The following is a 14,551-nucleotide window of genomic DNA, read 5'->3' on the forward strand; positions in this document are numbered from 1 at the left end:
CCTGGAGATATGTCGCGGGGGTCAGGAGACCTTGGGGACGTCAGGTGGGGTGCTATTGCCCAAAACCAAGCTTGACCAATCCCGACCCAACCCGGACATAGTCGGTCAGCGAGAACCTGTGATGTACCTAAGCAGGCGAGCTCCTGGCAGTCAACAGATAAAAGGAAAAACAAGACCACAAAGCAAGGAGGCTTGTGGTGGCTGGCCAGTTGTGAATTTTGTGTAATATGTGGATTCTGGCCTCTGGTAATCGATTACCAAGGTTGGGTAATCGATTACAAGGCTTGAAATTGAAGACAGGAGGCTAAGATGGTCTCTGGTAATCGATTACCACTGGGTGTAATCGATTACCAGGCTTGAAAAACAAGTCAGGAAACTAAGGGAGCCTCTGGGAATCGATTACCAGGCTGTGTAATCGATTACACAGAGGAATGGGTCACTGGTAATCGATTACCAGGCATGTGTAATCGATTACACAGTGCATTTTTGCATATTTCATGTCCTGAGGCTGTGTAATTCAAGTTTAGCCTCTGGTAATCGATTACCAAGGCTGTGTAATCGATTACCAGAGATGAAAAGCCTTAAGATACCCTTTTTACTTGCATGTAATGGTTATGAGAAGTGTTGTGTTACTGCATAGTTAGATTCTTGTGAAAGAGTCTACCCCTTTCTCTTCTTTCTTGTAGATCGTGATGGCGGCGCAGCTAATCCGTGATCGAGTAGAGATGGAGTGCCTAGAGGGAGCTTGGGAGACCCTCGAAGGCAACACGAGGTGCCGATTTCGGGGCACCATTCGATTCACGGATACTTCTTTGGTGCATCCAGATGAACCTGCACGGACGCTTCAGCGCACTGTGGAGTGGATACTACCCACGCCTACACCATATCGTCTAGTGGAGCCCGTTCAAGTGATCGAGGTAACGTCATCCGAGGAAGACCCTGAGGAGGACCTGGAGGAGCTACCTCCTGAGCCTGCTGTGGATGCCCTTGACTTTCTAGAGGGTGATGAGGATCCACTTCTTGAGGTGGATTCTCCCGAGGAAGTCATGTCGGCATCTGAGGCAGACTCTACGAAGGATAGTGGCCCAAGGGAGATGGCGATCAGCGGAGGCTCTTCATCCTAGTGGACAGCTTTTTGGATTAGTTTTGTATACTTTTTGAGGGTGGGTGTATCTAGGACTGACTGTTAGGTTTACTCTTTTGTTTTTGTATGGGTAGACCTGATGTATAGGAATTTGATGATTGTATACATGTGGCTGAAGCCACCACTATGGACACCTTTGCTCTGGATGACACTATATATTTTGTAAAAACTCCCATATTTTGGACAACTTTAAATGATGAATGCGTTTATGATCGATCTTGTTATTTGAAAAGAAAGCATTAGCAAATTTATTTGTAAAAGAGTTTATCGACCGTATTTTATTCTTTTATTTTCATGTGACGACCTAAAGTAATGGCTGGTACATTCTTCCTTTTGAAACAGCAAAATAGTTTAGAGATTATGAGCGGTAAGAAAGAAATGACTCCGAATAGAGTTGTGAACTGGCCATTCAGGACTCTGTAGTGAGGATTTTCCTTCTAAACCTAGTTATGGTGAAAAGAGAAAGAAATGAAAAAGAAAAAGAAGAAAAAAAAAATTACCATGGTTTTTGTTATTTAAATTATTACTATTAAACCAGTCATTAATTTAGGGACGCCACAGGTGGACCCCGAAAAGGTGAAGGTCATCCTTGAGAGGCCGGAACCTCATACCGAGAGGCAGGTCCGAGGTTTCCTGGGACGTTTGAATTATATTTCCAGATTCATATCACAGCTCACCGCTATTTGTGAGCCGTTGTTCAAACTCTTACGCAAAAACTAATCTGTCCGTTGGAATGAGGATTGTCAAGAGGCGTTTGGAAGGATCAAACAGTGTCTCATGAACCCTCCTGTGCTTATTCCGCCGATACCCGGAAGGCCTCTCATCTTTTATATGACGATTTTGGACGAGTCAATGAGATGTATGTTGGGGCAACATGACGAGTCCGGGAAGAGGGAGCGCGCTGTCTACTACTTGAGTAAGAAGTTCACAGCCTGTGTGATGTGCCATCATTTTCTTCTATTTTCTAAACCCTTTTTGCACCATTTTAATTATTGATTGGTCTTAATTGTCAATTAATTAGGCAGTTTTATTATTTGGGCCCATTCAGCTAATTTGATGTTTTTAATCTAATTTCAGGAATTAATGAAGCATTGGGCTTGAATCTAGCATTGGGCTTGAATCTAGAATTGGGCTTGGACTTGAAGAGGGCAGACTAATTTATTCTATAAAATTAGATCTTATCTTATCTAGATATTATTTAGATTTGATCTCATCTAGATATTATTTCATCTAGATCTTATCTTATCTTATCTTATCTAGATTTGATTTGATTTTACTTATGGGCTTGGATTTAAAACATATTTGTAAGCTTTGGGGCTGAAAAAAACTATATAACAGCACCAAGGTTCTAGTTTAGGGGCCCTCTCTCCCTCGCGGGAGACTCTCTCTCTCTCTCCTCTCTCTCTTCTATTTTTCGTTTTTAGTTTTAGTCTCTTCTATTTCTCTTTTATTTTCGTTTTTTTTTCAATTCCAGTTCAGACTTTTAGTTTTATCAATAAAATTTCATTCTTTATTTGATTAATGGAAGGCTAAGTCCGCAGCGTTGTTTTCCCTTGAGGATCAAGCACAGTTCTCTTTGAGGTTCTATTATTACTGTTAAATTCTGTTTAGTTTTTCCTCTTCACTAATTACTTTGAATTTGTTGCTTTTAATTCATGCATGCTTAGTGCTTGATTAATTGTCTCTGCGCTTAATTTACGTTCATGCTTAATGATCGTTTATGAGTAATTGGTGTATGTGATGCTTAATCACATAATGAATGCCTTATGTTGAATTCCGCTTAGTAATTTAATTTAGGGTTGGATTAAGTGGTTAAACTGATAAAGGATAAACTCTCGTAACCTAGGATAAGAGACTTTCTTGTGAATCAAGGGGAAGCAACGTGTTTTAATTCTGATATTTTCTAATTCACATATATTCGCTGTTTAATTTACAAAAGTAAACAACCCCCCCCCCCCATCGTTACTGTTACTGTTACTGCAAGTATATTATGAACATTTGGCTTGTCACTGCTCGTTGGGAAACGACCTAGGATCACTTCCTAGTTACTGCATTTTCATGTTTATTTGATTCGGGTACGGCCTCGATCACTGTGAAATGAACTACTCCCTGCTCGAAAAAACGTGTTGTGCTTTGGTCTGGGCGTCCCACTGTCTAAGACAATACATTCTGAGCCATACCACCTGGTTGATATCCAAGATGGACCCTGTCGCAACCTACCCTTCGGCGGGAGGGCGACGCGAGACTCGCGGGATGCGTGTTCCACGAAAGGAATACGCGCGGAGTCGCCACCAACGTTTATTTGAGGAAAACGTCGGAAAAACCAGAAAAGACGTGATCTACGAACTTTTAAGTGAAAGGTTTGGGAGTTGTATTTACGCACGGGGAAGGTATTAGCACCCCACACGTCTGTCCCAAGGGACGGCAGCCTTTAATCAAATGTGCAAACATGACTTTGATTTTTAAGTTCGTTTTTATGTCCTTATATCCTTTATACCCTTTTTATATTTTTTTCCTTTTTTGTGGTCGACAAGGGTGTTTCCCTTTGCTCCTACGTATTCCCCAATTTGCGATGACGAAATCAGACCTACGTAGTTCTTTCTTATCAAGTGATTCTTTTTTACTTAAGTGGTGATCATTTTAAGGCGTTGGACCTTAAAAATGATCCATTTTACTTAGTGAGAAATTGAAATGACAAACTTAAAAAGCCTATTTTTATGGACGAGCTTGACAAGGCGAGTTGATTTTAGCCTTAGTTTCACTTTAGTTATTAATCAATTCGATTAAGAATGAGAAATCCCAAAGAGAAGACGTCCGATTGATTTACCGCTTTATTTTACTAAAAGATGTTTTTTTGATTATTATATTATTTTTTACCTCTTTTTTGATTTCCAATGTGGTTACGGCACGACCGAACGGTCGGAATTTATTTTAACCGAAGTTAACGGATAATACAATTCAAACGTTCGGTGGAAATTTATTTTATTTTTAAGTTAAGCGAGAAATGACTTATGTAAAATGGTTTAAGCACGTCAACAGGGGGTATAAAAAGTAAACAAAACGAGAATAAAAATGCACGAAACACAATGTGGACCACTATGGGTACATAGAATGAATCGAAAAGCTTGGTTCGAGGTACTTACCCGTTGAAGATCGAAGAACGATGAAGAACGAATGAAGAACGTCGAAGAACGGTCGAAACCTTCGCGAAATTCTTCACGGAAAACGTTACGGAAACGTTTCGGAAGCGCCTCGGCTTAGATTTTCTTCACGGAAACAATATTTCCAAGCAAATTCGAAAGAGAGAGAAGTGCCTAAGGGGCTGAACCCTTTTCCTTCTCACTTCCTCCCCTATTTATAGCAAAATAGGGGAGGTGGTTGCCGCCCAGCTCGCCCAGGAGAGCTCAGCTTGCCCAGGCGAGCCAGGTTGCTTCCTCCAGAAGCAACAGCCTTCTGGAGGAATATTCTGGAGGGCCCAAGTGGGCCTGGGTGCTATTTGCACCCCCATTTTTACTAAGTACACCCCCCTTTGCTTTTTTTGGTGATTCTTTTTTCGTAAAGTTACAGAAACTTACAGATTTCGTAACGATACTTGTTTTCTTTCCGTAATGTTATGGAACCTTGCGGATTACATAATCATCCCCTTTTTGACTTACGGAATGTTACGGAATCTCACTTAATTATGCAACGATGCTTCCATTTGATTTCCGGTGTGTCACGGAAACTTATGGATTGTGCATCAATATATTTTTTTGGTTTTCCGGCATGTCCTGGAATTTCACAAATTGCCTAATGATGGGTGCCAAGCACCTCACAAGGACCAAAGAAAGGTCGCATGTCATCAAGCAAAGGTCCCCGGACGAAATTAGGGTATGACAGTTGCCCCTCTTTACTTGTCTTTTATTGGAGATAAAAGGAAAGTAAAGATAAGACACTAATTTCGTTCCTCTCGATTTGACGAGAGTCGCGGGTGACCATAAAATCTCCACATGCAAATGACTTGTTGTTCCCGCAATTTCACAAATTGCCTAATGATGGGTGCCAAGCACCTCACAAGGACCAAAGAAAGGTCGCTTGTCATCAAGCAAAGGTCCCCGGACGAAATTAGGGTATGACACTAACTTCGTTCCTCTCGGTTGACGAGAGTCGCGGGTGACCATAAAATTTCCGCATGTAAATGACTTGTTGTTCCCAGAATTTCACAAATTGCCTAATGATGGGTGCCAAGCACCTCACAAGGACCAAAGAAAGGTCGCATGTCATCAAGCAAAGGTCCCCGGACGAAATTAGGGTATGACACTAATTTCGTTCCTCTCGGTTGACGAGAGTCGCGGGTGACCATAAAATTTCCGCATGTAAATGACTTGTTGTTCCCGGAGGAACAAAAGGTGCAGAAGACTATGTCAGTCTCTGCATGCTATCAAGCGTTCTGTCTTACAGATAGCAAAAGAATGTTTATACGGATAACCACTCGGGTATTTCCGCGTGTCATCGGGCCCGCCGCCTCTGGATGACACAAGGGTGCAGAATGACCAAATTTTGTCTCTGCGTGTCATCGGGCCCGCCGCCTCTGGATGACAAAAGGGTGCGGATAACCGTAAGGTATCTCCGCGTGCCATCGGGCCCGCCGCCTCTGGATGACACAATGGTGCAGAATGACAAAATTTTGTCTCTGCGTGTCATCGGGCCCGCCGCCTCTGGATGACAAAAAGGGTGCGGATAACCGTAAGGTATCTCCGCGTGCCATCGGGCCCGCCGCCTCTGGATGACACAAGGGTGCAGAATGACCAAATTTTGTCTCTGTGTGTCATCGGGCCCGCCGCCTCTGGATGACAAAAGGGTGCGGATAACCGTAAGGTATCTCCGTGTGCCATCGGGCCCGCCGCCTCTGGATGACACAAGGGTGCATAATGACCAAATTTTGTCTCTGCGTGTCATCGGGCCCGCCGCCTCTGGATGACAAAAGGGTGCGGATAACCGTAAGGTATCTCCGCATGTCATCGGGCCCGCCGCCTCTAGATGACACAAGGGTGCAGAATGACCAAATTTTGTCTCTGCGTGTCATCAGGCCCACCGCCTCTGGATGACAAAAGGGTGCGGATAACCGTAAGGTATCTCCGCGTGTCATCAGGCCCGCCGCCTCTGGATGACACAAGGGTGCGGATAACTGTAAGGTGTCTCCGCGGGCTACCAGCTCTTGGGTCATGGTAACAGAAAGCAGTGTGGTCGACAAAAGCAAGGCTTTTGCTCCTACGTATCCTCCAATGAGGAACTCAGACCTACGTAGTTCTGGATAACTTGTGAGACTTGGAAAAGTCTCGGTGTTTTCTCCACTAAAAATGCAAGCATGCTTTAGCAAAGAGACAAATATTCCAACCGATTAGAGCAGCATATGCTTTTTTGAGTGACAAACAATGCGTCTACCAGGGAAGGAGAGTCTGCTGATGAAATCCCCCATAGCCATAAATGAGATTTTGGATGTTAGCATTTCGTTTCTAAATGACCATTTAGAGGAAACACTGGGTTCGACAAAAATAGAAGAAATCCACTCAAAGTGTATCAATCTCGCACAGGTAAGTGTTTCATCCTAATTCTGAACCATAGATATGTCATGATTTGACTTTGCAAATTATTTCCTATCAAATCAAAAATTACATGCGTGATCATGGATCAACAAGACTTCCCTTGGGAATGGGTTCTCTTGATGGGTTTTTCAGCTTTTGTGTGTTTTTGGCTTTTGATTTTTTGTTGGCTTTTTCCTTTTCTGTTTTTGTTTAGTGCGGGGCGAACAAGTCACCGACGCACAGGATTTTGGTTGGTAATCAAAGGGAGAAGACCACTTTTAGGTCATGGTTTCCTTTTCTTTCTTTTGTTAATTTGGTGACAATTCTGTATTGTTCAGATATTGTCTGGTCCAAAGACCTCTCTGCACATTTCTTCTGGTTTCTTTGACCAGGAGCTTTCTTCTTTTTTACTTTCTCCCATTCTTTGGTTGGGAATTTTCTTTCTTTTCTTTTTTCTTTCTCCCACCCTTTGATTGGGAATTTCCTTGCTTCCTTTTTTCCTTTGATTTGAAATTTTCCTTCTCTCCTTTTTTTGCTTTCTCTTTGATTGGAAATTTTCCTTCTCTTTTCCTTTGATTGGAAATTTTCCTTCTCTTCTTTTTTGCTTCCGAGGGTAAGGATTAACATTCTCACCTTGGGTCAAGGTTTATGGTGAGTCAGAATTTTGGCTCATGACTTGTAGAATGGCTAGGCATGATACATGTCAGGGTTTGGTTTGGTTCAAGGATAAAAAGGGATGCCCCACATTATTTCCATGACACAAATGCAAGAATGATGATTTGGAAATTTTATGCAAAACTGGTCATGCATGCACCTATGCGGACACTCAAGTGTCAAATTTTTATGGTCATGTGATGCTAGGGCTCAGGATTCATTTTCCTCTATTTTAAATCAACCCAATGTTTCCAAAATATGCTCTTTTATCCATTTGTGCATTCATCCGAGTCCATTTTGGGCGTCCGGGGAAATTTTCACAGCATTCACCCTTCAAGTGTATACACATTTTTTCAAAAACTAGTTATGATCAATGATTTTTTCAAAGAAAGGTTGGAAGTCATCTCTTTTCAAAAGCATGTTGGTTTTTCAGCTAGACAACTTATTTTTCTTTTTTCTCTTTTTTTTATTTGTTTATTTCTTTTTCTTGTTTGTTTTTGTTTCTTTTTTTTTCCTTTTTTTTCATGAGGTATTTTGCTACCTAAACATGTGTATATTTTTGTGAGGTATTTTTGCTATATACATGCATATCCAAGGTATCTTGCTACCTAAACATACATATATATGTTTTGTAAGGTATCTTTTTGCTACATACATGCATATCTAAGGTATCTTGCTACCTATACATACATATATATATTTTGTGAAGTGTGTTTTTGTTTACATACATGCATATCTAAGGTATCTTTCTACCTAAACATACATATATATATTTTGTGAGGTATGACTACCTTCCGAGCTTGTGCTCGTTTTATTTAAATTCCTAGGATCATGAGCAACTAGGTGCGTCCTACTATGAAAAGTGATCAAATAACAAGCATAGATTCAAAAGGTACTAGGTTGCCTCCTAGTAGCGCTTCTTTAACGTCTTTAGCTGGACGCCTTATGACTTGTTGGTCACGGACCTAGTACTTCGCTTACCTTTGGCTTTGGACTTGGTCGCCTACTGGTCGGCCATGTGTCGTAGGCAACACTCTAACCTTTTTATGGATGAGCTGAGGTGAACTTTAGAGGTGGTGGCGGTGTGTCTATTGCCCGCTACCGGCCATCCCAATGCTGCTGTGGTGTTTCGCCCTGCGCCTGCCAGGGGACGCAGTACTTCTTGATGAAAGCTCGATCAGTAGGGGGCCTGATGCCCTTGCTGGAGGTTACAAGTACTCCGTAGAACTGACAGAGACCCGTAATTAGAGCTTGACAACTCCAAGACCCTGTTGGACTTCTTCGGGTCCACTGGGTGTCTTGCAGGCGCGATCCCTGCAAACAATAGATGAAATCAGAAATCAGTTGAGCGATGTGCATACTTACCTATGATGACATGACCTTGCCGGGGGGGTACGGGCACCCTATAGGACTAATAGAGGCCCGTAACCAGAGCTGGAAACCCCAGGGCCCTGTTGGACTTTTCCGGGTCCACTGGGTGTCTTGTGGGTGCGATCCCTGCAAACAATAGATGGTATCAGAAATCAGTTGAACCATATGCATACTTACCCATGTCGGGACGACACAGACCAACTGATACTTTTGCAGGGGGTGATTGGCATTGCGGTCGCTGGGCAGAATGTTGCTAAGTAGCAACGTCATCTATATCTATGTAAGAGTGGTCATGTTGGTGTGCATGATCCGCACTCGTCTCTTTGCAGCGGCACAGGTGAAATCTTGCCCCGGTATGCATAGTAGCTGTGTGATAGCCTCCCTCTCTGGTTGTGCTCGCACAGTTGGCCCTCCTCCAATATCAGGGGGTGGCCCAGGAACCGTTAAAAGGAAACTATTGGCCCCTTAACCAGAAGTGCAAGTCTCGGTTAAGCATTTAAGGGCAGAGGACCTTAAATTCTCTTAAGGTGTGGATGTGGAGCACACTGAAAATGAGGACACGTAGCCCTCTAAAGGTGAGGGCGTGCAGCCCTCTCAAGGCGAGGACGTGTAGTCCTCTCAAGGTGAGGGCATGCAGCCCTCTGATGGCGAGGACGTGTAGTCCTCTCAAGGTGAGGGCGTGTAGCCCTCGGAGCCGAGGGCGTGTAGCCCTCTAAAGGTGAGGACATGTAGTCCTCTAAAGGTGAGGACATGTAGTCCTCTGAAGATAAGGACATGTAGTCCTCAGAAGGTGAGAACGTGTAGCCCTATGATGGCGAGGACATGTAGCCCTTTGAAGGTGAGGACGTATAGTCCTCTGGAGACAAGGGTACTAGTACCCAAGGGTTCACCCTTATGAGAAAGCAAGAGATTGACTCATCGAGAGGGTCGGTCATCCCAAATCCACACGACTGGATATTAGATGTAGGAAATCTATGCAGTTAACATGTTTTTTAGGGATGCAGATGCATGCAACCTTTGTCTTGAAATGCGGTAAATGCAGACTTCATATGAAACAATGCAATGTAATGGAAAGTTTGTACAACGTTCATGACATTCTTTCCCTATTTTGTGATTTTGATTTTGATTTAATTTTTTTGGAAAACACAGATTGACTGTCCTTTTGAAAGAGGTGATAATTCATGCAACCTCATCCTATCTTTTTGCAAATCTCTCCGGGAACTCCCTCAGAGTATGTGTTCTGTTTGATTTAGTCACTTGACCATTTTGGAGCGACGACAATGGATTCGTTTGATGTTTGATCAATCCATTGAAATCCTAGGGTTTGTCCCCCTTTTTTGTTAAAAACATCGATGGGTGAGAACTTTTGATCCGCCCCTATGTTCACTTGAGGCTCATGCACGGTGCCCCTCATTGCCCCAGTGTAAGGCTTTGAGGTATCAATCGTTGCCTTTCATCATGACCTTGTAGGAGGGAACCTATTGGGTGAGAACTTCTAATCTGCCCCTAGGTTCGCTTGAGGTTTTTGCATGGTGCCTTTCGTTGCCCCAGTGTAGGGCTTAGAGGTACCAAGTGTTGTCTTGTTTTCACGACCTCGTAGTGAGGAAGAATGAAAGAAGCAGTTGATTCTTGCAAAAAGAATTTTCCAAGGACGAGAAATAGTTGAAGGATCTTTCAGTTGATGGATTAAGTCAAATGACTCCTATGTAGAAGCAAGATGTTTTGATGTCTTGATGATGCTAAAGGATCAAATGCTTCTAAGTTTTATTCAAGACAAGAATCCAAGAAAGTCAAGATATATGATCAAGTTTGATCTCTTAGAATCTTTAGGAAGAAGTTTCCAAATTGAAACAAACAAAAGGTTTGACCAAAGAATTCTATCATTTCAAATTGAGATTTGCTCTCTGGTAATCGATTACCAGTAGTTGAAAATGTTTTAATTCAAATTTTTAAAACCTGTAATCGATTACATAAGTCTTGTAATTGATTACCAGAGGGGATTTTCAGAAAATAATTTCCAAGAGACATATCTATTCAAATGTTTTATGAACGGCCATTCAAATGTTTTAAAGAGAGTTTTTATTGCCCAAACAGTTTTATCCTCTCGAAAGATCAAGAGTATTTCTGAACTGAAATGTTTTATCCTCTCAAAAAGATTCCTTGGTCAACCACTTGCATATTCAATAAGGAATTTTTGATTGATCTTCATTTTACAATCTACCTCTTTTAAGAGAGACCTCTTCTTCTCTACTTCTTATTTCTGAAAAGGGATTAAGAGACCGTGGGTCTCTTGTTGTAGGGGATTCTTGAACACAAGGGAAGGGTTGTCCCTATGTGCATTGTTAATCCGAAAAGAGAGAGTGAAAGTTTAATTGGGGAATAATATTCGTATCTTAATTCAATCCCCTCTTCTTCTCAAGGTAACTGAGGCCATTTGTCCAACATCCTATTCTTGATAACTCACTTCTCTCTAAAAAGACAAACTTTCCAGGATGATAAAATGAGGTCACATGAACGTCTTGAAAGCACAGTCAATCAAATGTTTTTTTTTTCTTTTTGAACACTTTTATTTTATTTTATTTTGAAACTTATTTGTTTTGAACTTTACTCGTTGTTTTACGGCACCCCCACCAACGTGCAAGACGAGTAATCTCTTATTGAACAGTCTTGGAAGTCAACACTCAGGAGCGCAGGTCGCTTGAGCAAACAGACCAATGGCTTGCACCCACATTCCGGTGAAAGTTGAATAAGCAAACATGCGTTTGTGAGAGGATGAGGGACAAAGATATCAACTTTATCCATTTCGTTTAACATTGTAGTTGTGGTTTACAATAATGGCATAAACTTGGAAACCCTGATGAGTCATTAGGGACACCTAACAACAGCTTTCAAAATTGCCCCATGTGTGGCATCTCTTGTCAATGTCAGGATTTACACGCAATTCTCCTCAAATTTCAGCCAGCCCGCATCAATTAGACCTTGCACCTTACGCTTCAGAGCCCTACCATGCTCAATGGAATGCCCCGGGGCTTCTCCGTGACAAGCACACGTTGCGTTCGAGTCGTATTCTCGGAGAAATGGAGGTTGATGAACCTTGGCTAGGGTTATGGCTACCATTGAATTATCAAGTAGATATGGGAGCAAGTCAGCATAGGACACTGGAATTGGGGTGAATTCTATAGGCTTTCTCGCTGCAAAATTCACTTCTTGGTTGGTGTTTTTGGTTTGTGCTAAAGGTGGTGTTCGTCATTGGAAGTGCGGTAGACAGACTTTGTGGTAGATTTAGGGATGGCCTTTGTGGATAACTGGGTGGTGGGTAAGGAGGAGGTTTGTTATTGGCTGAGTAATGACATTGTTGGGTTGGTGGGAAACTTGGCCGTATAGGAATGGCAGTCACAGCATGGGTTTCTCCCTCTTTCTCACCCTCTTCATTTGCCCTAGTTTTCTCAGTCGTCCTAGTAGGATGATCAAATTTGCCTCTTTTCGGACCCACATTGATCCTTTCACTGGCGAAGACCAAATCTGCAAAGCTTTGAGGGTGCGTAGCCCACCATCTTTTCATAGTAGAGTACCGATAATGTGTCTACCATCACGATTATCGTCTCCCTTTTTGCACATGTTCTGTAGTTGCATCCTATCCGGAACCATATCAGAATAGTACTGATACTGCCTAACGAAGGCAACCATTAGGTCCTTCCAAGTATGGACTCGGGAAGGTTCCAAGTTAGTGTACCAGGTAACAGCTACCCCAGTAAGACTTTCTTGGAAGAAATGTATTAGCAATTCCTCATCTTTGCGTATGCTCTTATCTTCCGACAATACATCTTTGGATGGTTCTTGGGGCAAGTAGTCCCCTTGTACTTGTCAAAGTCCAGCACCTTGAACTTGGGAGGGGTGATGATATTGGGTATTGGGAACAACTCTTCTAGGTTAGCAAAGGAATAATCTTCACCTCCTTCAATGGCCCTGAGCCTTTCCTCTAGATGATCCAACTTTCCCATTCCTGCCATAGTCACAAGGGTTTTTAACCGCTGTGGAATGTGAGGGTTGTGGTTGTGGGTGACACTGAGGGCCCTCCAAAGTGTTTTGCAGGGGTATACCACCAACTGATTGCCCTTCAGTGGCATATCCGAGGGAAGGCTCAAAGTCGGCTAGATTGTGGTGGGGCATTCCATGTGTCTCCTCCATGGGTCGAGAGACATGTGCATGATCAGATTGAGGTTATTGGTTCTCAATGAGTATCGGAGTGGAGTTATTGAGATTTTCATTGAGAGTGTATGCCACATTGGGTGATGTATAGTTGGGAGGCAAGCCATATGATGGGAAGGCGTGCTCGTTTTGAATTTGCACATCATGGGGGCCGCCCGTACTTCCCAAATCTTTGCCTACCATATCTGAGGTTGGATGATTCATTTGCATGAGGCCAAATGGGAGCATCGGGTTCACCTTAGCGACAACGCTAATAGTGGCAACTATAACCGCATTGGCTTCCATTATCTTCTTCATGCTCATCATGGCCTTCATCATTGTGGCCATTTGCTCTTTTATGGCCTCCATTTTCGGCCTTCATCTTCTCTTGCACCTCCTCTGCTTCACCCATTACTCTAGCTCTAGCACGAGTTCGGTAAGGGCGCCGTAAAGCGTGTCCTTTTCTTTTTGATAAGTTCATTTTATTTTATTTTATTTTATTTTATTTTATTTTTCAAGGAAAGAATGCAATGAGCAATGCAACCAATGAAAAGCATGGATGCATGCGAATGATGTACAGTCGAAGTATTGCGAATTTTTACGCAGGATATGGGGTTGAATCAATTTAGATTTTCAACATGGTCCATGACATCTTTGTCAAGGTGAAACTGGAAGTAACAAGGACATCAACAATCCTAAATATGTTTGGCAGTAGACGAAGCAGTGATGTGACTCGATTCATCTTTTGCCCCAATTTTGCAGGACGGTTACTTCCATATTTCAACTTGACTTGATGAACCTTTTTGTAAAAGCATGAGCTTAGTTCAACCCTATAATCCAAGGAATGGCAATTCTGATCGCCAATACTTCAACAACATCTCATAGGGATGAATGACTCGGGCATACTTTAAGCTTATGCACGGAAAATGTAATTATGAAATTGAGATGCCCAAAGAAACACCATTTCCTAGTTAACCATGCATTAGGTACCATGTTCAATTATTTTGTTTTGTTGTTGTGTGTTTTTTTTTTTTTTTTTTTTAGAAATGGGTTTATGATCCCAACATGGTTGGCTCATGGTGCCTAACACATGCACCAAGGTAGTGTGAAGTTTCACGCTTCCCCTTTTTTTGTTTTTGTTTTGTAGAGGAAAACGCAAGGATGAAAACAAATGGTATGCAATTTTGCAGATCAAAAAGTTTGTTGAACGCATATGCATGATGATGCCATGACTCAAGCAAAATGTGAGGCTGTAATATGATAATAGACAAATGCAGGAACGATATGTTCATTATGATGCCATGAAGATATGTTTATGCGATGCATGATATGAATGCTTTTACGGACACGAGAGCCCGAAAAAATATCTCTTCTTACTTGCGCATTTGGGGGCGCAGTGCCCTATGTGTACAGTTAAGAAGGTGATATGGACCTTCCGGCTTCCCGTGACAAAGGACGAGACCAACATACAATGCATGCTAGAGATAAAATGCGGGAGTGACTTGATTCGCACTGTTTTTTTGGAGTAAAAACGTGGGATAAACTCATCTTATTCAAAAAGTTATAACTAGTCAAGATCTGAGCGACAATACAAACTTCCTAGCGGTTTCTAATCATATAGTCCATTAAG

Source organism: Glycine soja, chromosome 14 (genome assembly GCF_004193775.1).
Source record: "Glycine soja cultivar W05 chromosome 14, ASM419377v2, whole genome shotgun sequence".
NCBI classification, from domain to species: Eukaryota; Viridiplantae; Streptophyta; class Magnoliopsida; order Fabales; family Fabaceae; genus Glycine; species Glycine soja.